Below are 25,417 nucleotides of genomic sequence, written 5' to 3'. Positions count from 1 at the left end.
TAATTACTCCTAAGATGCACCCACCCCCTTGCAACACCATCACGTCCCATGAGCTCAGAGCTCAAGCAGATTTATTCTTGCAACCCCAGGTGTATTCTTGAGGCTGTCCCAGCACAGGGGAAATTGTGGGGCAGGGGAGGATGGGGTGGCCAGTGTAACAACTCTAGGTAGCTTTGGAGAAAGAGCCAAGCTGCACGGCTGGCCTGGTGTCTTGGTTTTGTCCTGGGGCCTGGAGAAGTTCCTGCAGGGAATGCCATAGCCCAGGTGGGTGCTGGTCACCGACCGGACAGGGATGCTGATTTGATACCCGAATGTGGGGAGGACACGGGCACGTAGGGCACAGCAACCCGGAGCGCGGGGCAAGGTGTGGTGGGACACGCAGCGCTGCCTTGTGTCTGCTCGCCTGCCAGCGCTCGCGCAGCTGATGTCACTTGGGAAGCCGCTAAAGGTCCTTCCAGTGCCTGTCACCCAAGAACTTGGTGTTCTTGGGAGGAACGGCACTCTGACAACGAAGAATAATGAGTGATTGCTTAATTTCTGTCAGCGCCTCCCGGCCCAGCCAGTGCGCTGCCTCCTGGCAGGCGGTGTGCAGGAATGTTCGTCCTTGGCCACGGCCGGAGATGAGCTGGGACGCGAACCGCAGCGCCGTGTTGTTTGTGTTACAGCCTGGGAGTTGCCTCGGGGCCGCGCTGTGAAGTGATGACTGCACTGAAAGCGATGACAGACTCCGGGGGAGCTCCTGGTGCCGGGCTCTGTCCCTGGATGTATGGAACGCCAGAACAGTCGTATCGCCTTCATCTTCCGGCCCGCTCCCTGCCACCATTCGCTTTATTTACCCATTGCTCTTCGTTTAGGAACTCCCTCTGCAGGCTGCGTCTTCCTGCGCTTTCCTCTGCTCATCTCGTGCTGTTGACTTCTCCTCGCTTGCCTGGTGTCTGCAGCCTCGGCTGTCTAGAGTAGGTTATCTGTCTCTTTATGATTGTCCATCTCTATCGATGGCACATCTGCTGTCCATTCTGGTGTCTCTTCCTTGCCGTGCGCCTCCAGTACCCTTGCTGAGCGTGGATCTCCTGGCATTGGGTGGTTTGTGCATATCCAGCTGGGGTGTTACCTCCAGCGGTATTTCCGCAGAGGAGCGATGCTACTACCAGCCTGCGCTCTGTCTCTTGCCGAGTTTGCACAAAATTATACGAGGTGTCCTGTCCTGCAAAGAATGCGGGGCTGGAAATACGCACGAATAACTTGGAGGGAAAAAAAAAAGAAACAAAACGACCTTTCCTGTCGTGGATGTGCTCATGTGCTGACCCAAGTCTCAGGTCTGCAGAACCAAAAACCTGCCCGAGCGCACCTTTCTCAGATGATGCCACCAAAAGACTTCAAGGTAACTCATGGGTCTCTTTCTACACAACTGTATTTTATTCACTTATTTTTGCATATTTTTGCAAAGCCGTTCCTGAAAATAGCTGCAGGTAGTCCGTGCGCTCCAGTGACTGACATCTGTCTGAACTACGGACGCGTGCACGTTAGGTTTGCAAGCGTGGGTCTGCCTCTGTGGATGTGCCTTTCTGCTTGGAGGCCCCCGCATCCAGATACGTCCGTGGAGGGGAGACTGTGCAAACATTAAACACGTTTTCATATTCCCCTTTCAGGCCAGCTTTGACTTTCCTTGAGCAAAGTGAAAACAAACAGATGTTCTCGGAAAGCCAGGGTGACCTGGAAACTATTAATTAGGTAGTGAGTGAAAGAGGAGATTGCAGTGTTTGGATTTCCTTTAAGGATAATTATTTTTAGCCTCTACTGATGTAGCCCAGGACAAGCTAACAGCAACCTGCTGCTGGGCCAGCAGAGGAAATCTAGAAAGAAAGATCACTGCACTTTGAGGGAGGTGGTAGCTGAAATGCTGCTGTTAACTGGGATTAGCTTAGTCAAGGCCTAGATAACACTTTTGAAGAACAACATGTCTGCGTGTCCCTAGGAGACACGGGCTAAGGAGAGCTGTGAGGTAGACCCATTCCTGGAAAAATGCAGAAAAACTCTTTCTGGATCAGTTCTGTTCCCCTCCTCTTTCCTGCTCCTTCCTGCACTGTTTGGATCTTCCACCAAGCCCAGCGTGGTTCTCACGGTGCCTTTAACCTGGTGTATTTGTCTGTGCCAACAAACATGCCACAGCTTAGGGTGCCTGAGAGGTGTTTATCTCACAAATCTCTTTGCACGTTGCATTTTCTGGTAAAAGACTGAAAATAGCGAGGTTCGGAGGGAGCTTCAGCCCCAGCTGCCACCCGACCGCAGAGGGCAGTGGGGCTCATCCTGCTGGATGCTGCCCTGCGGCCAGTCCCTGGCAAAAGGAGCTCCCAGGGTCCGTGTGATAGAGCTTGATGGGGAGCATTTAAGTTTTGAGCAGATGTTTTAGTTCCAGTATTATTTTGACCTTTTTCATTGCGTGGGAATGGATTTACCCATGTAGGCAAAGATGCTGTTGATGAATGTGGGTGACTTCTGTGCTTGCGAGTGAGCTCTGCACCCTGAAAAGGTGAAACGTGTCACCCAGAAACAGGAGCAATGGCATGTAGCCACATTTGGCCAGTTGTGGTCCAGGGAAAGCAGAAGGTTCCCAATGTAGTTAACTCGGTTAACGCCTCCTGTGTTCTCTGTCTGAGACATGATGCTTAAAACTGCTGTGAAGGCAGGTCATGAACGTGTAGTTTGCACCTCACCACCACCTGGCCCTTGTTATCACTTGCTTGATTCCACACCCAATCCTTTCTCCTTTTCTCTGCAAACACCTCTCCAGAAGCCTTTGGAGCAGCCTTCAGTTACTGCCCCGACATCCAAGGCTGAAAATTCAATGGGGCCTTCAGTTTGCAAGCCACTTCCAGCTGAATCTCTCCCCAGAAGTCGCGCCCTCCCAGGACAGGCAGCTCAGGTCACCGAGCCATCGAGAACAGCGGGGAAAAATACAGCGGGGAAAAGCTCGTGTATGCAGCAGGGAAGGAGGCTGTGGCTAGGCTCCAAACATCAGGAAAGCCTCCTATTGAATATGCAGCGCTAATGACAGCAGAGTATGATTACAGACCAAAAAAAATAGGCAGAACAGGCTCTGTATGTGCTACCCTCCGCCCTGCCCAGGTCAGGACCCACATTTCTGCCTGCCAACACGTGAGCAGTGCTAATAATAAGCTCTTTGCACGCGTGCAGCATCTTCCATCTCCATTATCTCCATTCCTCGGGTGCAACAGAGCACTTTGTTGGCCAGGGATGCACAACAGATCCTTGGCCAAGTCGAAAACAAGACCTTGGAGACTTCGTCCCCAGCTCTTCACCTCTGGCCACGGAACTGGGATCTTGGAGCTCACGCCGCTGGGTTTTCCACGTTAGCATCTCCCTCCCCAGCTCTCCGCTGCAAAGCAGGGCAGGGGTGGTCACCCCCGCGTGGCTTCCCGCAGCTGCGTTCCCCGAGCTCGGCTGGAGTGGGAGGCTCGCAGGTTGCTGTTATCCAACCCCGGCTTGGTTTCTCCTGCCCTTCCAGGCTGAAGGCCACGTGAGCTGTTTGAGCTGTCCCGAGCTTCCAAGCATCTGGGGCCGGTTCTGAGAAACCTTAGACTCGTGGAAGCGGTGCGCGGACGTGGCCGGGGTGGAAGGGCTGGGCTCGGCCGGCCTCCGGGGAGTGCGTGGGAGTCCTGGTGTTATGTTCAGTTATGGCGCCTCACCAGCTTCGTCCTCCAAGAGGGATCCGAGCTTTCGGCGCTGCCTGGGGAGAAGCGGCCAAGGAGCAGTGAGATACGCGCACCGCGTAGCGCGCCGCCCAACCTGGACTTTGCTGGCAGCTCTCTCTGCCTGAGGATCCAGGTGGGAGAGCACTACAGGATATCCAAACAGATTTAAAACCTGCCTCTGTGTGCACACATGGCTGTTTTTCAGCTCAAACACAGGAGTTACACAAGGCGAGGTCCTTTGGCATGTTAGCATCAGTATGCATTGTGTGTGTTTTTTTTTTTGCTCCCTGTTTTGGAGATGTGCAGTCACCAGGGTTCATCCATCACCTCGCAGCGGTGTTGGCTTAGCTGTGAGTGGTGCTGGCCAGGACCCACCTTGCTGCTGAGGAGCCCATCATCACCGCTTACCGCACTGGACAGAGCCATGCGTGTTGCAGTTCCTGGCTGGGGACAAAAGCCTAAATGCTCGTACTTTACTTCTGTTGAGCAAGCGTCACATTCCTGACTCTACTGGAAATCAATCATCCCCATGTCAGGAGTTACCCCCTCCCCCTGAAAGGCTTTCAAGTTTTTAGTGTCTAATGGAATTTAATAATATTTATTATGTTTACAGTTCATTTATGGGAAGCAAGACTTGACTTGCTTTGTTGGGCTTTCTCCGGGAGGAAATGATGGACGAGGCTTGCTTTTACGCTGTCGTGGAACCGCTGTAGGTTTGCACAGATTTAAACCTTGCAGAGACAAAGAATTTCTTTCTGTGGCTTAATCCATGATTAGTCTTAAATTTCAGCCTTGGCGGGAGCAAAGGGGCTCTCCCTCCGTTGTAGGTGAGAAGTTGGAAGTAAAGTTTTCCCTTGGAGAGGTTCCTGGTCACGTGTGTGTTGTGCTTAGAAGGTATTTAATCTTATAAACTTCCTAATGCCCTTTCCACGTAAAGCCTCCATAATCCTGTCCCCAGATCCACCTCGCTGAGGTGGTGGGGATTTCAGGATGGGGAGGAGAGGTGGCAGGTGTAAATGAGCCGGGGAGCGCTTGTGGTGGTGTGGCGAGGTGCTGTCATGGACCTTAATAGCGTCAGAGGATGGGCAACTTGCATGACCAAGGGGAAGAGGTGAGCTTTATCTTCTAGAGCATCCTTCACCTGTGTCAGCCCCCGATCTGGCTGTGTGGGTGTTTTATAGGGTTGTGCCTTCTAGGACAAGCTCGCTGCTTTGGCTTTGGGTTACTTCCAGCTCTTGGCAATTAAGCAGCAGATGTCCAGCACCAAGCCCCCCCCCGGCCTTTAAACCCGTGGCAGGGCTTTGCTGGGAGAGGCATGCGATCCTGTGTCATGTCCCTTGGGAGCGAGGAGAGCTCATGGCCTAGTCCCATATTCTGAGCATGAATTGTATTGTTCTGCTGTAGATTCTCTTTTTTTTTTTTTTTTAATAAAAATGGTTTGGCTGAATAATGTGAAAAATTTGAGCATTCACCATAGGACTAACAGCAAATTGAAGTGATGTTTACCTAACCTACAGCGGCAGACCCAAACTCTATGGGTTTTAATTTTAATACATATTTTACATAGGTGAGATGACAACGTTATTAAAAATGAAAAGATTTGTTGATACAAAGCGTAAATAGAAGGCAGCCCTAAATCCTCTGAGGTGCCTTTCCCTGGTCTGAGGCAGGTGCTGGGGTGAGCCTCGGCAGAATCGTACGCAGGAGCCGAAAGCCAACGTGGGAAATCATCCTTAGAAGAAAAAATATATATATATATTATAAAAAAAAAAAAAAAAAAAAGACCGAGCACATTGGTTACGGTTTTCCTTGATGCTTGCAGTCGCTGTGAGGGATGAGTCAGAGCGGGTTTCACGCACGGCACTGTGTGAACTGGGGCTTGTGCAAGCGCTGCAGGAGGGGGGCCAGCGTCCCGCGGCGCGGGGCCGTGCCCGTGCAGCAGCTCGAGGCGGCAGCGGTTTGCAAAGGGGGGGCGGTCACGGCCCCCACGGGCTGGGGCGCACGCAGAGGTGACAGGTGGAGGAGGTGTGCAGCAGGAGCCCGCGTGGCCCTTGTGCTTTCTGCCGTGCTCTTTGATTTACGTCCGCCTTTAAACAGGCTCTCCGGAGCTGCGGGTTCGGTGCCATATTTTAGAACTGCGTACATCATCCAATAAATAAATCAAGTCCCCATCAGCTTTGCCTCTGAGCAACATCCAGCTGCAGTCAGGCAGGAACACAAACAAGCCGTTGCTGCGTTCCTCAGATCTCCGTCCTCCGTGCGCGCGCGCTTCGGAGTTCGCTGGCAGAGCGCACGGGGAGGCGCTCGGCAAAGGGACAGGGGATGGTGATTCCTGAGCCTGCTCCTGCCTCCATGGAGTGACTGCTTCGTGCCCCTGTCCTGTGCCCTTTTTTTCTCACTGCCTCTCGGTCCTCTTGATTGTGGTCGGAGGACGATCCGTGCTCACGCTGGAGGAATGCTTCAGGAGTGAGTCGGATCTGGGTTTTTGAGGTATTACCCATCTGTGGTGCTTCCTGACTCAGTGATGGAGATTCCCAGCATCTCTGAAAGCTGGCTCAGAAGTCGAGACCTTTAAAAGAATTTGAAATACGTGGGGGTGAGACAGCAAGGCCTGGGAGAGGGAGATGCTGGCTAGACAGCCGCAGCCGGCAGCAGCCGGGACGTGCCTGTTCTCCCAGCAAAGCCGTCACCTCTTCCGTGGCTTCTTGCAACACTTGGGGCTGCTCGTGGCAAACCCTTACCGAGTCCCTGTGGGATGATTCTTGCGCAGGTCAGAAAGTGCCAAAATTCGTGGTGTTTCCTCTTCTGGGAGCTTGCTGTAGAGGCCAGAAGAAGCTGTATTCTGGGACGTCCCGCGGTGGTCTGCGTGTGAATGGCCACCAGTGCTGTCTGCTGTACCTGCTTCCTGCAGGGTCCCCTGGTAGGAGCTGAGCCACAGTGTGTGTGTGTGCTGGCAAGGTGCGAGGGCTCGCACCGACCTCTTGGCACCTTGCAAAGCAGCTGGCCCCGTCACAAATTTACCTATAAATGCTGGGAATTGGTCTGTGGATTTCTAGCTGCCAGGTTGGAAAAGACTTTCCCGCTCCAAGAAGGGTCTGGTGAGGATGCTTGGAAAGGGGCAGGCTTGTGGGGCAGGTGCTGAGCAGAGCCTGTTCCCTGGGCTGGGCTTTTCTGGGCTGCTCATAATTGGGATGAGTCTTTAAAAAAGAAAAAAGCTAGGAAACTGGGCTTTTGTACTCACTGCCCTGGGTGCTGAGCTGTGCTCAGCTCTGCATGATGCTTTGTCCCCTTCATCAGAAGAGCAAAGCCTCCTGCCCTGACACCAGTGGCAGTGCCGAGGCTCTGGCCTCAGATGTGCCCGAGCAGCCTCTCCTTGCCTTGAGCTCGAGGAGTGCTCCTGCCAAGCCGTGTGCTTGCGAAGAATAAAGAAAAAATGAAGTACATCAGTTCCCGGATTTCACTCTTACTGGAATTAGAGCAGAACGTGGTCCCTTCCTATAATTAATATTTTCCTCCTACCTTCTTTGGCTAATTACACAAAAAATATGTTTCTTTTTAAGCATCCCAGTTGTGTCGTATGTGTGCAATAAATCTTAGCAGTCCTGTGAGCAATCCTGCAAATCTCTGGGGGGAATTTCTGATTGCCTCCCATCCAAACAGTATAACTGTTGGAAAAATGCCTGGTGGACCTCTGCCCTGCCCTCGCTAGTTACTGGTTGCAACTGGGTGAAGTGCACGGCTAGATTTATCTGTAGGGTTTATGATAAATGTCCGGCTGAAAGCCGGGGGTGCTCCTACATTGCAAATGCTCACGTACCTGGTGCTATAGCGGTCCTGCGCCGAGGTCTCCCAGTTTGTAATCCTGCACAGACAGCACGCGGCAGAGCCAAGACCCAGCGCTGGCTTTCTGGGTGATGGCTCTGAGCGCCCCTCGGGTCCGTGCCCGCTGCTGCTGGGCACACGTGGGGCTGGTGGGACTCCAGTGGTGGTTCGGTGGGCACAGCTGGTGGCCCGGGTCTCCGCGAGGAAAGGCAGGGCCATTTGGGATGTCACAGGAGGATTTTCCTCGTGCTGGTCCTTCCAAGACTGCTGCCTTTGAGATCCCACGTTAAATGTTTGATGGTTCCCCGGTCTTTTTAGTAGAAGCAAACCCTTCCGGGCTGTAACAGCCCTGAAAAGAAATACTATAAAGCTGGAGCCTACGGGCCAGCAGTTATGTGTTATCTGGTCTCCAGTATTTTAAATGATAGCAAAGGAGAGGGAAGGGAAACTGTCTTTCTGGAGGCTCCTTTGATTCTGGTTTAGACGAGTCCCTGCCTCCAAAACCGTGGTGACTATTGGTGCGTTCCTCCCCTAGCAGCAAGAACTCGATTTATCCTATCAATACATTTGGTCTCTGGGCCTTCCAGACTCATTTTTCCAACCTTGCCTTCCTTTTTGGTGCGGGGACGTGCGATGCTGCCTGCTCAGATTTGTAGCTGATCAGAAGGCTTTTCCCTTTTTTTTCTTTTTTTTTTTTTAAGTGACTGAACTATTTCCATCACCTGGCCTGGTAAAACTTAGCCAACTTTTTTTTTTTTTTTTTATTATGTGTTGACTCATTAGGATGTCAGTTGTGACAAGGCTCGTATGTCTCAGCTGTTTGTGGATTGCAGCGATAACTGATTTAAGGGGGGAACTGCCCAGCTTTCCTAAAGACTCAATTCCTCTGGTATTCTCACTCAAAAAAGCAGTGTGGGCCAAATCCTTAAGTCCCTTAATCAGGCAAAAACTTGTATCTTCTCAGGCATTCAGATTTGTTCAACGCTACGTGTTTGAAATATGGACCTGTCTTGCTCTTCCATTTTTCACTGTTGCCCCTCTGGCTCTGAAGCCCCCATGAGACGGCTCTGTAGAGGATATTAGCTTTGGGGTGAAGGGAAGTGACTGCCTGTTACTATTTCTGAAGCGCTCCTGTTGCTTTTTACGTTTAAGTGTTGCACCATCCCGTGTTCTTTTGGTGGGATCAAACGTAGGAAGGGAGGTTGAGGTCCAGAAGGCGCTTGGAGGTGGCAGTGAGCCACGTGGGTAATGCAGCTTGCTGCTTCGCCAGGCTGTGCCAGATCAAAAACTTAACACTTTTTGATTTCTTTAAGTTAAGAAAACAAAATAACTTGAGTAAAAGAGCTATTAAGTTGGGTTATGGGGCAGAAGGAGTAGCCCTAGCATGTCACACATGCGCAACCCAAGAGCGTGTCGCAGAGGGTCGGCCCTTTCAAATATTTCTGAAGTCCTGGAGGGGTTTCCAGAGTGTGGAGATGAAGGCCATCAAGATGACATTTTTGAGCCCATTTTTTTGGCAATATTTGGACAGCACAGATTCAAGCAGAGTCCCCCCCACGTGCTGATAAAGCCTGTGGGCAAATGAAGGCATCTCCAGAATCACCGCCGAGCCTGCACCCCGACCCAGGGCTGCAGCCGTGGCGTTGGGCAGCAGCTGATGGTGACAGCGAGGTGACAGTTTAGGGTTTGTTTTGTCGTCCCTAAACCACGGCGTACCTGGGTGTTAGCAAGGCAGCCAGCAACCGGTTAGAGAGCAGGGATGGGATTTTTGTTGTAGGAAGGCAGGCTGCGGCCTCGCTGAGCACACGCCTGCCTTAAATTACGGTGAGGGAAATCCTGCTGACAAACGCCCTCGGTTGTCCCAGCAGCTTTGCGTGCAGAGGAGCTTGTCCAAAGGACTTGGCTGCTGATAGGGAATTCGGAGGCTCCCCGGGGGCTGCAGGCTTTGCACAACACCCTCCTCCCCCGCCACAGACAACTGCTGCTGGCCGGGTTGTAAGGAGGCGAAAACAGCGAAGTCGGCAAGGAGAAGGGCTTTGCGCAGGATCCTGCGTGGCTGCTGTTGGCAGCAGGATGTGTCGGAGTGCTACATCCCATCCAGCCCCTGCGAGCAAACGAAACCCGTGTGAAACCTGTGCTCTTCAGGCACCTCCGAACATCCACATCTGACTGGGGCTCCATCCCATCAGCAGCATAAGGGAAGTGCCGTAGCAGCCACCCTCGCAGAAATTCAGCGGCGTTGGTGTGAATGGGCTGGACGTGGTGGTAAAAGCATGGATTCAGATCGCTTCGTGCCCGTGGTGCGGGGCTCGGCTGATAGCAGAGGTGCTGCTTGGCATGAAACGTGCAGCTCAGCACCTTCGGAGGGGGCGTGAGCGTGAGCGGGCAGAGCGATGCTGCCCGTGCTGGTGTGGGGAGCCCTGGGTCTCGTCCAGCTGCTCGGGTGGGCAGTCAGCTTGGCTGGGCTCCACTCTGCTCCTAAGGTGGATATGCTGTCATAAGGATCATACGTATACTATATTTTTATTTATTTATATATACATACTGTAAATGTATGTGTGCGTGGAAGTGCTCAGGGAAAAGAGGTGCTAAAAAAAAGAAGTGGTTTTAGCTTTACGCTGCTGATTCTCTTCCATTTGTTATGATTCCTCCAACTTAAGAGAGCAAGGTTTCACTGATGGCATATGCAGGTCGTGCTGTGCTGGAGCTAAAAGGAAAAGGGGTTTGCCCGAGGGAAAATTGGGATTTTTCCTCCTGGAGAGAACAAAACACTACAGACCGAAACCCAGACAAATTTGTTCCCAAATTTTTGATGAATGGTTGATAATTTCCGGGGAAACAGATCGCTTGGAAGAATTAGTCAAAACTTAATTTGTCATCAGAATGTAGTCCTGACATTTGGTAGGAGGCTTTTGATCAGCTCGCACACCTGACGTGCATGCACGAGTTAGATCTGCGACCGTACACATCTGTGTGCTTTAACTCGCAAACTGGTGCCAAGAGATTAGAAGGTACTGCCAGGAAAACCTCAAGTTGACAAATGGGAATTACCCTTCCTAGGATGGCTGCGAATGTTTTTAGGAAATACAACCTCTTGCCGGTCCCTGGCAAGCCATTTGTATTGCAGGCTGGATCAGCCAGTCGCCTACCATCTCACGTTGTTTTACGATGGCAGCTTCACGTCCGTGCCCCCCTCGAGCGGGACGTGCCCCGTACGCAGGAGCTGGCGCTGATGTGAGCGGTGCTGGGCGGGGAGGACGCTGCTGTTGAACAAGTCACGAGGGCATGTGTTGCACGTAGCAACGCTCAATGACCGTTTCCTAATTTTTTCTACCTTTCCATCCTTTGAATCCGCCCTCCAGCCATCCCTGTGCCCCTGGAAGCACCCTCCTGGACACCTTTACGTGACCTAAAAAGAGGTTTGTGGTGCTCCTGGCTCTCAGGACCTGATGCTTTCCCTCTTTTCACCTCTCAGCAGAGGGAGTGCTGGCTTTCCACATCTCTCACTGCCAAAAGAAGCAAAGGAAGTTAGTTCCTTTAAGGAAATGCTGGGAACCAACCCATCTATAGGAGCAAAGCATCCATAAATCCCACTATTTCCTTTTCTTTCTCTGTTGACGCCGTGCGGCCTCCCCCTGTGTGTCCATCGATGCTCGCGGGCCTTCACAAAGGCCCTGCCCGAGGCACCCTGCAAAGCCCCGCCGCTTTTTATTAGCAGTGTCGCAATGCTTGCGGAAAACAAACCCTAAAATGCCGAGAAGAGCCAAAGATGAAATAGGGCCTGGGAGGAATGACTGCTGGCAGGGTCAGGGCGCTGGTGACCACCGCGCTCCCACCGCCCCGCGCTGCATTCCCACGGCTGCCTCTGTGCCAGAGCCTTGCAAACAGACTCGAGATGTTTAATTGCTGGTGTGATGGTAGCTGGCCTCCTCGAGGGAGATTTTTCCTTGCTCTAGCAGAGTGGCTTTCGGTTTAGGGGAATCCAAGTCCCCTTTCTGTTTTGTCCTGTGTTTCCCCAGCGACTTGCCTTGTTTTCCTCTGCCCCTGCTGGGAAATGGAAACGCCAGCTCTGCCCTCCCTCGCACAGCTGAACGCGTTCAAGGTCGTGAAGCTGTCAAATGCTTTGCCAGTGGGGCTATAAAAAACATATGAGAAGGAGAGTGGTAAGATTACCTGCCAGAGGTGCACTCGCAGGTCTTTAATTACGTGCAGGCAGCCAGCAGAGGCACTCAGCCTCCTACCAAACCCTGCTGGAGGATTCAGAAGCGTAAACCCTTTTGGGGAGCTGTTGCCCTGTGTGCCGCCTCGAGTGCAGCCCCCAACTCACCTTTCTTCACCCAAAAGCCCCCCTCGGAAGAGAGCAAAGGGCTGTCAGGATGGTCCAATTGTGCCCTTTGCAGAGGAGGATGGTGCTGGAGCCGGCAGGAGGCTGGAAGAGGTCTGCAGAGCTCTGCCTGGGGCCGACGGCTGGCACAGAGCAAGGAACGTACCGGCTGTTGGCTGTGGGGAATGGGTGGCAACGTTGGTCCCTTAGGTCCCTGGTTTTTGTTTGGTTGTTTTTTTCTTTGTTTTTGAGCCCTTCTTGGCTTCATAAAACATAAAATTACATTAATCCCTCATTTACTCTATGGGTAGGTGAAGTGCAGCTTCCTTAACAATACCTGAAATGTGCTACTCCTTGGGTGCTTGCCACCACCTAGGGAGCAGATGCACGAGGCACGTTGCAAGAAATGGACCCCAGGAAGATGCTGTAGAGCCGGCAGGGGTGTGCTGCAGCTCCTCCCGGCAGGCAGCTGCTGGCTGGCAACTCCTCCACCCTGAAACAGCAGCGGGCAGGTGGTGGGGACATGAGGCCGGTGTCAGCATCCCAAGCCATTTTGTGTTTCCTCCTCTTCCATGCGTGCAGGCTGGGGCGGGTGTTTGTGTGTGCTGGCGAGGAGCTTCCTCTCCCTGTCCCCTGCTCAGGACCTCCAGCGTGTTCCCAGTAGCAGCGTGTTTGTTTTTGCTTCTCCTCAAGTTTGAAAGGGAGCGTGTGCTTGCCAGTGTCCAAGTAGCATTTGGATGTTAGTGTCTTTAAAGCTTAGTTCCATTGATTTTTTATTTTTTTTGCTTTCCTTTGGACTTGCAGTTAGCCTCCTAGCCCAACAGCAATAAGGCATGTTTGGGATGGAAGCTCCCCATGGCCAAGTTCTCAGCATAGCTTCTCCAGAAACTTATTTGTCCTACCTCCTACATTTTGGAGGACTCTGTTCCCAAACGAAACTCTTACCTGGATGTTTTCCTTTTTCCAGTTTTTTCCCTTTTCCCCTTTTTTGTCCCTTTTTTCTTTCCTTTTTTTTTTAATGTTTATTTCTTTGGGAAAAGGAAACAAAGTCTCTTTCATCTTTTGGAGGCAATTGAATTACAGGCACCCTCTAAACCCACCCACCCCACAGAAGGTGCCAGAGGCAATTACATCTTGGAAACATCTTTTCGCTCTAAGGCTTGCAGCCAGCCCCATCCTTACAGCCCGGGAGACGTGTTGCAGATGGGTTTGACACCACCTCCTGCTAAGTGCCTTTGTTGCTTCACCCGACGTGCTGCTCCCAGGCGCAAGGCACTGGGTGCAGCCACCGCATCTCCACCCACACCGCTGTTTCTCTCCTTTTTTCTTTTTTCATCTGTTTTTGCCAGTCCTATAAAGCCGGTCCCGCTGCTTGAGCATTGCACAACATAACCTTGGTGCCAATCTTGCGCCGTTGTCCCCGCCGGTGTCCCCAGGAGAGACGTGGCCCCTGCTTGCTGGCTGGGAGGAGGATGCGCTGCCAGCCAGGGGGCTGGTGCCTTGTGCCTCCCTGCTGATGGAAGGACCTGGAAGTCCAGGAAGGACTGGGTGCAAGAGGAACTGAGTTTGCCTCTAACCCCATTTACCTGCTTCTGGCACCATAGGAAAACTCTGCAAGCAGTGTTTTGCGCAAAAGCCTTCAGTCTGAAGAGCCTAAGGAAGATGGTGCATGGAGCCTTCAGGGGCTGCCCAACACGCACCCAATTTGCACTTTCTCATTTTTCCTCCTTTGCATTTATCTTCCTAGTGCTAATAAAGGCGGCTGAGATTTTCCACTTACGTGTATCAAACCTGTTGAATTATGTTATTGCTGTGAGCTAACTCTGGGACTTTAGGTGCCCCGGTGTTGTGTGTAATGCTGCCATGGAGCACCAACGTGATCCTGGCTGGCCACAAATCCAGCCGGTCCCTGCTCCTGTAGCATGGGTGATGCTTGAGGCCGTGGCAAACCAGTGTGCTGAGAGGCAACTGCATCTTTGTGCCAACTTTTTCCTGTGCCTGAACGTGTCCTGTAAAGCTGTGTACCTTGGGCACTGGGAGGCTGTCAGTGGGCTCTTGCCGGGCAGTTTGTCAAATCTGTGATTAAACCGGGAAACGTCTGATGCTCGAGACCAGCATCTCTGCGGAGGGGTGGAGTGAAGCTGTTTGCAAGAGAGCCAGGGCGAGTGTGCAGGGAGGAAGGTGGGAAGGACACAGCAGCCGTCTGCCTTCCCCGCCTGGCCGCAGGCTCCGTGGGGAACACGCGGAGATGGGAACGGAGCTGTCCCCTCCAGCTGGTCATCCTGAAGTGCCACCGCATCTGCAAGGCTTTTCAAAATGCGTGTGCATCTGTGGCTTTGAAAAAAGCTGGATATTAGTGCTTCACAGAAAGATAAATGGCGTGGAGCATGCAGTGTCAATAGGGTGAGTAATTCAGCATTTTGCAATGTTTAGGAGATCTGTCAGGACCTCTTTCCTTAGGCCAGTCATCCAAAATGTCCACAGCGTTCGTCCTGCTCCCTTCAGCTGTCCGCCTGCTTCCATGAGAATAAGTAAGTCCAGTTGTTAGCAAGCAGCTGCACTTCTCCTTGCTATTTTTACTTTGGAATAGGATTATTTGCTTCAGAGGGAGGAGAGTTTACATAAGGAACTCAGTATGTTCTCAGTCTTCTTACTGCTTTCAGCTTCTTCTTATGTTACTCTGTCCGTAGCTACGTGGAGCATGGTACCATGAGGACAGGACAGAAAATGACCAGGAACCGCCTCTGGTTTGCAGTTCAGATGAGAAGCGGGGTTGTATCAGGAACTCCAGCACTGAAAACCTCTGCTAGGGGTTTCAATGTCATGTTTTACTACAGGGGAAGTTTTCTCAAGGTCTAACATAGTGTCTCCAACAGAGCAGAAGGAATTCTTCTGCTTCAACCACTGCAAACTGAGCGGCATGCTTCACTGTGAACGTACGTGCACCTGGGCAGATGAGGAGTAAAAGGGTCTTTTCCATCCCAAATTCCTTTGTTGCCTTTATCCTCCTCTAATGCCATTTAATCCATGATGGGAGATGCTGCATATGACACTGAAGCCTGACCCACTGATCCTGCTCCAAACCCTGCTGTTAGCGTCACAGGTGGACTGGCAGCTGAAGGCCTGCTTCAGCTGTAAGCTCATCTCCGTGTCCCATTTTTCTTGCTGAATAAGTAAGAAAAGGAATGTTTGCCTCAACCCCAGAGTTTTGGTGTGGTCCTCTTTCTAGAGAGAGTTGTGGAAAATGGGGGCAGTGTCCTGCTAGCAGCGCTGGAGGGGACCTCCCCCGCATGCATGACAAGCAGGGTCAGGAATGCTGGCACGCTCCCCTGCTAACGTAAGCCCCTGCTTTTACATATAGTTTGCATGTAAATAAATAAATAAATAGAAGCCTCTGCCTCTTTTCACTACATCTCGTACAACAGCCAAAGCAAGGAAAACTGAAAAGAAAACAGCACTCAGCAGCATGGGCTGGAGCCCAGGCAGTTGTCAAAAAGTCTCCCTGCCAGAAAGATCTGGAGATCTCTGTAGGAGAAAACAGGCTTTTAATTTTACACCCATATCTGCGCGGTACAGGACACGGAATTATGATTTCTGGTTCGGATGGCGTTACTAAAATAACAGCGGTGTAGAAAATGGACTAATAAACTTCAAAACGAGCATGAATGAATGCTGGTATTTGCATATCAGTGGAGGAGCAGTAGCCATAAGGATAGATGAAATTTGTCTCTGTGGCATACTTTGCTGCTAGAGCTGGGAAATAAATAGGCACAAATAGCCAAAGAAATGCACGCTTTTCTCTTGTGTGATTTTTAAAGCATATGCTACTGGAAGATGTGTTAAAGCTTTGCTTGAGCTGGAACTTCTCACACGGCTGTTTAGGGCCCTGAAATAGTCTCATCTGGAAAGGAAAAGTTTTTTATTACTTTGTTGAAGATTTAATTGAAAGTTGGGTGTTTTCTTTCTTCTTCTCCTTTTCTGAGCAGCTCAGTCCTATTGCAGTTGGCCCCTCCGATGCTTCGCCTTATGCTAGCCCCTCTGCTTTCTCCTGACTTCTTCCTGGTACTCTGGGTCTCTGCCTACGTTTTCGACATGTCTCAGAACCATAAACATGATTGATCACTTTTTTTAGCAAGCTGTTGAATTATTTATGGATCTGCTGGGATGCTGGAACTGCCAGCTACAGGCACGCGGCCAGCGAGGAAGGGGGCCAAATCGTGAAAGGGAAAGCCTTAGCACACACTGAAATGAACTCGCAGAAAGTAGGATGTGTGGTACTGGAGTTAATGTCCGCCGAAAGGTCTCAAGTGTCTGTCAAGAGCAGCGTCATGCTCAGCAGGGCTCCGGTAAGGCGCTGGAGACACCAGCACTGGAAGGGTCGGGCCTGTTGCTGTGGTGGAACACAGGCCCGTCGCTGTGGTGAGATGAATTTAGTTCCCGACCTTTAAAATTCTAGAAAATGGCTCGCTGTCTGGCCTGAAGCACTCCGCAGCTGTTCTCTGTTCGCTGGGTGCCACAGGCCAAGGCCGAGATGTCTGGTTAGGAGCCGAAACGGCGAAATGTCAGGGTGACACGCTGAGGAGCGCGCGCGCTGGAGGACAACTGGGTCAGGGCTGGCGTGAGGGGGAACCGCGGGGCTGGGGGGCACCAGGCGCGGCGGGGGGGCTGCACGCGGGAGGCCTGGGCCCTGCCGAGGCCGGGATCGGGCAGCGCGATGGGGGCTCTCCCCCTCAGGGCCGGGGGAGCGTGAGGATGCCGGAGCTGGATGGAGCTCGTCGCTCTGGCAGGAGCAGCTGGTCCTGCTCGGCCCGCCTCTCGCTCGCGCTGTCGGCTCTGTGCTGTAAGCACACCGGCTTCACGTGCAGCGAAACGCAGGGAGAGGAGCAAGGAAAGCTGCTAGTGATTAGCGTGGTCGGTGGCCTGGCTTTCTGGAGCTGTTAAAAGCCTTTAATTGTCCTGTTTGCTGCTGCCATTCTTCACAGAACTCTCCGGCCTGGGGAGAAGTCGCATTAAAAATTAAAGCTATTCATAGAGCAAGCTGGAAGAGCTGTGTAATTTCAGTCCCGTACGAGTGAGAGGAGCGGGGCTGTTAATGGGAAATGTTTGTGCGCTGCAGGAGCAGACCAGGTTGTGCTGGGCTGGCCGCGCTGCCCCGGCTCCTCCACCCAGCCTGGCCCCCTCCAAATTTTTATTACTGGAGCTCAGCTTTTTTTTTTTTCCTCCTCTTGGAGCAAAGTGCTGTCCCTAGGCTACGCACCTTCATGGGGACAAAGGCAGCTCTAAGCAGCAATCTCTGCCTGCGTGGGCCAAAGCAGTCAGTATCTGCTGGTGCTTACTGGTTTCTGCATTGCTGCCACGCTGGGGCCCTGAGCCACGGCGTGGTTTCTGCGCTCTCCTTAATTTCACCTGTTCTCCTAGATGTCTAGGCTTAACCCTTCAGCCGCGGCTGTGCACGCCTGCAGTTCACGGGGCGAGTTATTAGGAACATGTGCCTGTGTTTTCATCCTGACAAATTGGCCAGTGCGAATCTACCACTGCCCTCTGCTGCCGTCAGCCCGCTCTGCTCCTGCCTGCACCAGAGCCTGGGGCTTCTGGAGCAGAAAAAGTTGCTGCCTAATGGAGTATCACAGCAAACCTGAGGTGCCCTTTGCATGCGATTCAAGCAGGTGAGGTGTTTGCACGCTAGCGTGGTTCTGCCCAGGAAATTCAGTGCTGTTGCTGACTGCATGGATGATGCATTTAACAAATAACAGCACCCATCGTGCCCAGCTGAGGACAGATTCCCACTGTGGCAGAGATTTGCAAACTCGTGGCATTGGTGTCAGGTTGGTAACGTGGTGGCTGCTGACGCTGGTTCAGTTCCTACTGCATGTGAAGCTGTGGTCATTGCGAGAGCTTCTTTAGCGTGACAATTGGTGAATAGGGAAGCAGCAAATGGGCTGCTCTTGTACGATTAAAAATAGGATGGAAGTATTATTGAAGTTGTCCTGTTCTGCCCCACAGAGTTGGTCCTTTATTCATGAGGATGCTGTTATCCGCTTTGGAGCAAGACCAGAGTTGTTAATGCTTTATGTTACCTCAAATATGCACAGGAGTTCTGGTTGTCCACCGGTGTTCTAGGTGTTGAGCAGATGTAAGAGAAAGAAGGAGGGTGCTGGAGCCTCAAGAATTGAACATCTTCAGGTGCACGATGCCCAGCTGGGAGCAAGTGTCTTTCTCTGTTTGTCGCAGTGGCATTCCTCTGGAAAGCGAGGGCTGTGCTCAGCCTGCAAGGTGTTTCCTTGCAACAGGGTCCTCAGGTCGCTGCCAGCGGATGGAGATCTGTGGGGCAGGGCTGTTGATGAGTGACCTTTTTATGGGGCATTCAGCAGAACAGGTGCAGGTACAGGAGAGGAAGATAAAGGTTTGCAGCCTGTGAACAAATGTCACTGTGTGACAAGTTCGGGAGTATGCCATGGTCTGTTCCTCAGTACAAAGCTACAAGATCTCATAAGATGAAAAGCAGAGAGAGCTTACTGGGCTTATTTACATTTTGTAACTTCCCTGTACTTAATAAACGGAGGCCACTTTTTTCCAAAGCCTTCCAGCAGATGTGTTTTCTAATCCCGAATCTCTGGGAGTTGTCTGTTCAGCTTATAGGTGTGTAAGTCTGGTATTACAGGACTGATTAAAATATTACATACGTTTCTGAGAGAGCTGCAGCAGCAGGTTTGCATTTTGAGAGCTTTGCCCATGGTTAGAATGATGTATTGTGCTGTCACTGGGAATCTTACAGAAAAAGGATCATTATCTTTGGAAAAAAACAACCCTAAGCTTTGAGGCATGGTCCTACAAACACTAAGCAGATGTGTAATGAGGCCTAACCTAATGCGAAACTCATCGGGCCACTTTCACAAGCGCTGTTATGCTGCACCTCAAAGCTACGCGGGGTTATGGGACTTGGAAGCCTCGCAGAGAACCGGCGGGCCAGCCCCATATGGACCTTGGCTGGAGCACGAGCCCGGGACTAATAACTGCGAAGACAGAGCACCTGGCTTGGTCCATCTCCGTGATGCAAAAAAGCTGGAGGCTGATAGACTCTAATAGGGGAGTATCACTTTATGCTCCTGGTTTTTATACTCTTCCCATGGCTCTTAGCCACTGCTGGAAGCAAATCCAAGCCTGGATGGGTCTCGGGTCCCAGGATGGCCGTTGTGGTGCTCGGTGCGTGGAGCTTGACTTACCCTTCTGCTCGGCTGCGGTGCTGCAGGAGAGCACTTCAAAGCCTGGGAGCGTCTGTCTTAGAAGGGAGCAGAAGCCTTTGATGCTGAAAAATAAATTTCCCCATTCCCCTCTCTTGTCATGGCAGCCTGGCCGTCTTTGAGGGGGCTGAGTTTGCAGCTCTCAGCATGGCCCTGGCTTGGGTAGGGCTGGATGAAGCGTTTGAAGACTTGGCCAGCTGTTTTCCCTGGGAATTCTGCCGGAGCAGTTTGTGAGTAAGGATGTAGGCATTTGTCCACAGGATGGCTGTAACCAACCAAGCAAACATCTTTTAAAAGTTAAAGGAAAATTCAGAGGTGACGTGCAAGAGGAGAATATTCTTGCTTCTTTTTTTTTTTTTTTCCCCTCTTCTTTTTATGATGTAGGAAGGGTGGAAGCACTTATTTTAGCTCCTCTGTTTTTTTCTTCATAGCAGAAATTCCGCTGTTGGTTGTTGTTTTTGTTGGAGGTCTCCTTGAAAAACTAGTAAACTGTGGGGAGAGAGAGCAGCGTTTTTCAGCTCCCAGGTGAAGGGCTGTAGACGTTTTGGGCTTTCCTCTCGCAGAGCTTGCTCCCAGATATGCTCTAAGGGATGGCGCTGGGAGAGTTATAAAACTCCTGCTCCCACTGAGGGGGTTTCGTGGTCTCTGCAGCAAGCTGAGCAAGTCCAACATCTTCCCCAAAGGCTGGGGTCAGACCGAACCGAGGTAAAATGAGGAAATGCAAAGGTGCGACTGAGCCCTGGTGCTCCCCAAAGACACAACGAATGGGCACAAGTGGTTTGCGAGAGTAATCTTCTAGCAAAGCTCAGAGCCAGGAACAAACGGACTCTGAGAATAGCCTTCCCTTAAAAAATGAGTCTGAGAATGAAATCTTTAGGTATGGCTGCATTCCGGATATATTACAGCGATAAAAGTGCATTTTTTAGCTGAGCTCGGGAGCTGCCAACTGACACAGTGCCAGTTCTAGATGCCTGCCATTAACCTTAAAACAGTCTCACATTGTTGGATTAATGAGTCACCCTTGTATCAACACAGAGACAAGCCAAGCATATTATTTCTTCAGAGGGAAATTACTGGAAAAGACAATTCCTTCTTTTTTAGATTCCCACTTCACCTCCAGGTTTGGCACCCAGTAGCCAGCTTTGACTTTACTCGGCGGCAAGCTGTGGGGTTGTGTGAGGGAAAGGGAACGAGACCAAACCTGGGTTGGGGACGAATTTGTCTTCCTAAAATATCCTCTGATGTCATGGCTCCTGGGTGTGGAGCGCAATAGGTTTTTGGAATCAGAAGACGACAGACCAGAACTTCTGCTGGGAAGAAAATAAACAGAGAGGAGAAGCCTTCCATTGATTGGGTCTCCCGAGGAATTAGCCAGGAATTCACTTCATGTCTCTGAATATTTTTTCTCCTTACCTCTAATAAGGTTGAGTTAGGAATTTTAAGCCTCTGATTGCTTACCAAAAATTGGCCCTGGTTTTGGAGAAGCACAAGGACTAACCGGGCCGAGGGCGGGAATCCTAACAGACGGTTGCCTATTGGAAACTCTGGGCAGCTTTATAGTCTGAGGACAGGTCTGAAAAAAATAAATAACGGTGCTAGTCAGGCACTGGTGGTGGTGACAGCCTTCATCCTCAGGGATGGGGTAGGAAAACATTGCACATGGCACTGCCTGATGGTGCTGAGAGCAGCAACACCTTCTTCTTGCCCGAGGAGGTACCTACGGGAGGTCTGCTTGTCGGGGAAGGATCGCAGCCCAGTGGGAAAGATGATGCTCGTCTCTGGAGTTTGTTCCTGGAGGATCAGGAGGCCCTCTGTGCCATCCCGAGTCTGCCTGCTCCTGGATGCTTTAGGGGAACTCGGCCACCCTCCCCAGCACACCTTCTCGTGCGGCTGTGTCCTACGGGACACGTTTCTCCCTGCCCGTCTGTACGCTGCGCGCAAACGTCAGCTTGATCTAATATCCGTTTGGAAGAAGCGTGTCTTTCTCTGCACTTCCAATAATGAACTCAGAGCAACTTCCCTCATGCATTCACCTTCGAAATATGCTCTCAGCGGGAACGCGCGCTTCCCACCCCTGCTTCGGCCGTGAAGCAGCAGCAGTGCTTTGCCCCCAGAACAAACCCAAATGGAAACCCGTTCCCACGCGGCCCGGAGGTGTCTGCGAAGATTTCAGCATGAAGGCACGTGGTGTGCGTAGTCAGAATTGCTGCTTCCTCCCCTCTCCTCTTGGAGATGAAGATCAGGGTGTATGCACGGCGTTGCAGAGGCTGCATGATTAGGTTCGCACAGCTGGGTTGGGGGCTTCGTGCTGCTGGGGCTCGGCGAGCAGATAGAGAAGCTGTCAGCACTAGAGGACACTTTCACCATTCAAAACCACGCAAAGCACGTCGCTGCTACGGGTCCGGAGAGGCCCTGTCCCTGTCCCCGGGGCTCTCCTTGCGGTGCTCGCTGCGCTCCGCAGCACGCGGCATCTCGGCCCTGCCTTGTGCGTGAGGGCATCCACGTCCCCAAACCCACCGGCCCTGCTGGGAAGCGCCCTCGGCCGTGCCAGCGGGGCTGCTGACTCATTTCTCAGCCTGCGGCAGCCCCACCAGAGCGGGGTGAGGAGGTGCTGCCTGGCAGGGGGCCATCAGCTTTGGCTGCATCCCTTGCCCGAGGAGCCTCTGGCCTGCGGGTTCGGAGAATGTCCTCTTTGGGGAGGAGAGCAGAGCCCTCGAACACAAGCCTCCTGTACCGGGAAAGGAAAAAAAAAAAAAAAAAAAAAGGGGGAGGACTTTTCAGGGAAGCTGCCTCCTTGCTGTCAGCGACCTGGTTTGCCCGGCGTTGAGGCCGGTGGGTGTCTGAGCAAGGAGCTGCCTCCCTGGTGGCAGCCGGTGCCAAGGCAGGGCAGGGAGCTGCGCTGTACGTCGGAGCTGTGTTAGTGTTAGCAAGTTCCATAACAAATCATATTTTCTCTTGACCTTTCAGTTTCTGGAAACGTAGACACAATAAACAAATGTGGAAGGGATGAGCTTATGCTGAAATATGAGGATATAGCAGAGTGGAAAGTATAAAGCAAACAAGGAAGCAATTAAGTGCACAATGAAGGGAATTAACCAATATGCAATCCATTACATATTTATTTATACTCAGAGGCATAACTAATAATAAACATAGGATTTCCACAAAGAAAACAGTCTCTATTCCTTATTTTAAACAACCGTATGGAGTTGTGATGGTTATAGATGGAGAAATACCTTCTATCGCATTACCCGTTTCCTGGTTCTTCCCTGCAGCCCGGTTTTTATGGCTTTTGTCTGTGCTCAAAGAGCGCCTGGGAAGCCGCTGGTGCAGCTCCTGCAGCATCTCAGAGCAGGGTTTGCTGCCTTCAGAGCATTTGGTTTGTGCAGAGCGGAGCAGGATAGCATCCTGCTCTGTGCCGGAGCTTCTGGGTACCGCCGTAGCAGAAATATTAAATAATCATCGTTGTGATCGCTGGCTTTGAGGTGGGCCGGCACGGGGATTAACCTGCCTTCTGCCAAGCCTCCTCCATCAGGTTGCAGCCGAGCAAACAGCAGCTCACGGCGTCCCATGGGCTTGACTATCCTAAAGCTTGGTGGAGGGAGAAGAAATACTTTTTCTCTGGGCTATCTGCAAGCGACTGATCCAAAATACAGCCCGTGCATCGAAGCTGCCTCTGCTCAGTGGAGCTGCTCGAGCGCTTGTCATGTGTTTGCTGAACTGGGCGTCGTGGCAGATAAGCGGTCTGATTTTCAGAGGTGATGAGTGCCTGCAGTCCACAACGACTTTTACAAAACTTTTGGCCGCTTTGAAAACAAAGCCGCTTTTGGAGTCCTTGAAAAGGAGTGTGTTGGACGTAGCCACGTGAAGAAACTCGCACAGATGGCACAGAGTTGCAGCATGCAAGCTCTTCTCGTGGGTGCTCTTGACACAAGGCAGAGCCCCTCTGTGCAAGCAGGCAGGGCGCCCACCTCCCCGTAGGGGTTAGTGCGCGTGTGCTTTTGCTTGGAAACCCTTCTAAGCCCTCATTTTCCTATGTCCGGGCTCACATAAAGTTGGTTCAAGGCGGTTTTCCCACTCGTTGTTGCCGCTGTAGCTGGCGTAGGGCTGTTTGTGGGCTCAGCCCACGTCCTTGCCGTGATGGTGACCATCACCCAGCACGATGCGTGCTGGTGGTGCCACCAGCATGGTGTGAGCAGCGGGCTGCTGTTTCTGCAAGGAGCACTCTCTCTGCGCATCCTCGCGCCGCAGCCAGAGCCCAGCGCTGCCGGCCCTGCGCGGGATGCTAATGCGGTGCAGAATTTCCTTCTCATGGTCGGGTCTGGATATTATTATACAAAGCAAAATAAATTGCGATCCCTAATCTTGGGTTATTTATGGATCTGGCTTTAGCTGTTAAAAACCCTATTTCAGATGCGATTAGAGTTCCCTTTTGTCATGAAGGAGCGTTGGCACCGCTCTGTCTCTCTTTGGATGATTCTCTCGTGGCCCTGGTGCTCCTGGCTGTCCTGATATACACGGGCATGCGTGGCTTTGAGTCTCATCCCTGGTGGGCTCCCACCTTCCCAGGGGGGACGTGGGCAGACTGGGGTGACAAATGGTTTGCAAAATCATTCCTCATGCTTCAGCATCGCCCGCAGTCCTTCTGGAGCTGCGCATTGAGTGACTTTCATGTTGCTTGTGGGAATCCTTAATTTGTGTAATACTTGGGAGATGTAAAACGTTTGGGAAGGGCTCACTAGTGCTAGATGCTGTTATTAATTTTTTATTATTTAAATCACTGTTGTTTTGTCTCCTTTCCCAATCTGAGGACAGGATCATGGTTTCCAGCTAAGTGCAGCGATCTTGCGAGGAGCACAGTTAATGCAACGTTGTGGTTGGTATCATAAACACTCGATGCGCTTAGGAACATATGGAGAAAGTATGGTGGAGTTTTTTCGCCTCATTTGCCAATTAGTAAAACAGCTCAGTAGATGTTTCTTGAATGTTTGTGTTTTTTTCTTCTCTAAGTTTAGACAAAGTATGGGAAACATCATTGGCCGGTGGCTTTTGAGCCATTATAAGGAAATGGAAACGAGGGGGAATAAAAAGATCAAGTATGTGGAGTGCTACTTGTTCTAACATCTTCAGCTCCTCGCATGATGAGCTGCGGCTGCTGCCACACACGAGCATCCAGGCTCTTCAGCCTCTCTTGTTATTTACCTTCTTGACACCCCTCTGAGGCCGGGAGATGTGCTGCTGTTTTACCGACAGAAAGCAGAGACGTGGCAAATTAAAAATAAGGTGAGGAGGGGTTCCATGTCCCACGTCACCTTCTTACTTCCTGGACCCCCTTTGGACCCTTCCTGGGGTTCCCCTGGGGTACCCAGTGCCTGTCTCACCTCTCGTCTGCATGAAGGTCTTGGTGCATGGCTTGTTGGGTCAGGAAGGCTGACCCAAGCCACTCCTGGCCTCCTCTGCTCACCCCAAGCAGGTAGGATGCTTCCTAGAGATGGACCAGAAACCATCTTTCGATCCACACCTCCCTGAACTTGAGAGAAACCAAAACCTTGGCTCCTCACACCCCTGAACTTTGGGAAAGTGCAGATTTGGAGCTGAATGTTGTGGTTTGGACCCATTCTGAAGGCTTACCTTCTGAGCCACTGAAAACAAAACCAGAATCTGACTTGCAAAGCAGTGGAGAGTTTGAATTTATTTTCCGGGTCTCTTCTTTCCTCTGCATAATGCCCCGCAACTTTCCCTGTGGTCAGCGCAAGTTGTGTCTGTAGCAGAGACTCCTACCTCTAAATTATGCATTCCCAGTGGGGTGTAGGATGTTTTGGTTGCAGATTTTGAATTGATGACATGAATACATAGCCAAGGTTTCAGTCCATAACAGTGCATAAATTACCCTGCGTGCACTTTTGGCCCCGCTGTAGAGAACATTAATGAAGAGCCCTGTGGCTGAACGCAGGCTGTACCCAGACCGTGCCTGTTTTGCATTTTTATGGCCTAATTTTAAAATCCCTTTGTATAATTTCTCTGAATAATAGCCTCATGGCTATGGGAAGCTGTTGCTTTATCCACTCCTCCCCATGTCCGATCACACACGGGGATGTCGCAGCTCAGCTGGTTTGAGGGCACCACAAGGCGATGTAGAGGAGAAGAATTAACACCCAGGGTCAGGGAGCATTGAGAGCTCAGGAGGTTGGCGATGCACTGTATGGAGCTTTCCGCTTCTGGTTAGCATCCAAACAGTGACCGAAAGAGCCCAGGCATCTGGTAAGGGTATGGTAACTTCTGGAAACGGGGCGGTGGAGTTCAGTTATTGACGTGGA

General features: G+C 51.6%; 1 protein-coding gene across 7 annotated transcripts in view; it reads left to right on the top strand.

The window, feature by feature from the left end:
- ZNF469 (zinc finger protein 469) overlaps positions 1-25,417 on the top strand; it is a 229,524-nt gene that overhangs the window by 99,111 nt on the left and 104,996 nt on the right. The window contains exon 1 of one of the 7 annotated variants that reach the window (XM_067004291.1): positions 13,156-16,205. The exons of the other annotated variants lie outside the window; for them this stretch is intronic. The gene's annotated coding sequence lies outside the window, so the exon portion shown is untranslated. Of the gene's footprint in view, positions 1-13,155; positions 16,206-25,417 lie in introns of those variants that run through there. 7 annotated transcript variants of the gene reach the window in all.

Source organism: Anser cygnoides, chromosome 12 (assembly GCF_040182565.1).
Source record: "Anser cygnoides isolate HZ-2024a breed goose chromosome 12, Taihu_goose_T2T_genome, whole genome shotgun sequence".
Lineage (NCBI taxonomy): Eukaryota > Metazoa > Chordata > Aves > Anseriformes > Anatidae > Anser > Anser cygnoides.
The sequence above is the reverse complement of the archived record's forward strand: the minus strand, read 5'-3'. Positions and strand labels throughout refer to the sequence as shown.